Genomic DNA, 2,045 nt, shown 5'->3' on the forward strand with positions numbered 1-2,045 from the left:
CAGACATGTATTTGTAATTCAGTCTTAATGTGAAATCTTCTTATATTTAAGATGTAATTACTGTAACAATGTCATCAATACATTTATATTGTATACCGGTATATATATTATTATTCAATTTAGCACTTTTGGCTCATCTTTATTATTCTGCTCCATTAACACATTCATTTTATTGTGATTTATTTGTATGTTATATTACATGATTTATAGACTTCATTGACTTCATAATGACTCTGCAATGTGATGTTTCTATTTATTTATTCTAAGTTAAAGTTAATCTACTGATGCTATGAAACAGCCAGTCTGTGTCAAAGTGATGAATTGATCTTTATTTTAAAAGTCTTAATTCCCATGAAAATGAGACCATCATGGTTGTTCGATGCCGTAGTTCACATATTGTTAACGTTACGACCGGTCTGACTAGGGAGTACCAATATGGCAGCCGGTGGCTTCACTTCACCCCCGTACTACCAGTGCTCATGAGCAGCTGAATCCAGCAGGAATTTTTCTGCAGCTACACCGAATGAGTTAAATTAAAGGTTGATGCTGGAAACTGCGGCTTATAAAGCGATTATAGATGTTGCAACTTTGTGTTGCACATGTTTAGTCCTTGTTATCATCGGTTGCTACTGCAGTGAATCACAAACAGTTTAAACCTTATGCAATGTGATTTGTACAATTAAACATGGATAATTAGGTCTAAGGCAATGTTTGCTGGATTTAAGCTCATCTGTTTACAATCTCTACACGTTTTTTCCTAATCACTCGTTTGTATTACGACATTTAATTGAATCGTGGCTCAGATTAGCAGAAGCTCGTTAAAATACGACACTCGGTCTGCTTTTTCAAGCCTAAACTTTCCCCCCCAGGTGTTTTACTCACAGCCCACCTGGCTTCCTGTTCCTCGTTATTCTCCCTCCGGCTCTGCAGGACTTTGGCTTTAACATCGATTTATCTCTGGTTGCCTTGAAATAATTTCACACACTGAGCACACAGTGAGCTACGGTACGTTTGTTTATTTTAAGTTAGGCGGAGCATCAAACAGGAGCATACACAAAGCTTAAAATATAAAGAAGCAGCAAAAACAGAATTTGGAAGCATAGAAAATATCAACATAAATACAAAATAAATTATATTTATAGCAGAAAGCTAAATAAGTTCATTTCTTTTTAAATTAACCTTTTAAGGCAAGCGTATCAAATCTGAAAAATGAGCTGTTGAGACCTCTGCATCATCAGTGCATCAAACCCTGATTCACACAGACAGACACCTATAGTGAATAGTTGGAATGAATCAAAATTGATGCAAAATATGATCTAATTTAACTGTTATTTTTCAGGAAGTTATAGTTCTAAGTTCAAAATTAGAAAAAAATATTTTCTGTCAATTATTTCTTGGTTCGGGCTCTAAAGTGTTAATGCTGGTGATAAATACGTTTAAGAAAAGAAAAAAAGTGTTTTAAAGATGATAAAAACATTAAAAACTATAATATTTTAACCTTCGCAATTCATTTCTCTCATCATCAGTTAAAATAGTAGCTTTGATCATTTATGAAAATGAGCTTGTACTTTGGTTTCCTGCTCCTTTTAGTTGCGTCTCTGCTTTAAGACAACCGAGTCCAAAAAATCAGGTCATTCGGACTCTGGAGGACTTGACTGCATGTTGAGGAGAAAGTTCAGCCATTTCATTCAGCTGTGAAATCATCTAAAAGCTGCAGGACACTAAACCTTAAGGACCATCTGCTCTTCCTGATGCTCGTTAGGAACAGGTTTTAAAGGAAAAGTCCGGTCAGCACGGAATAATCAATGGATCATTATTTATACCTAAAACTGTCAGGGTTGGGTTGAGGTTTTGTGGACCCAAATGCAGAGGTGGGGAGGCAGAGGATGATGATGAATGAAGCACTCAAGGCAGGAATTCAAAAATCCAACATAACAAAAACAGAAAAACCAGAACCTTGGAGACATCAGGGAAAACATAGATGCAGAGCCAGGAAAAGATGAGGAACCAGCGCTGAGGTAGTGCACAGGGAGAGTATATACGGG

The sequence above is a fragment of the Cyprinodon variegatus genome, unplaced genomic scaffold, assembly GCF_000732505.1.
Source record: "Cyprinodon variegatus isolate N-32 unplaced genomic scaffold, C_variegatus-1.0 Scaffold705, whole genome shotgun sequence".
NCBI lineage: Eukaryota > Metazoa > Chordata > Actinopteri > Cyprinodontiformes > Cyprinodontidae > Cyprinodon > Cyprinodon variegatus.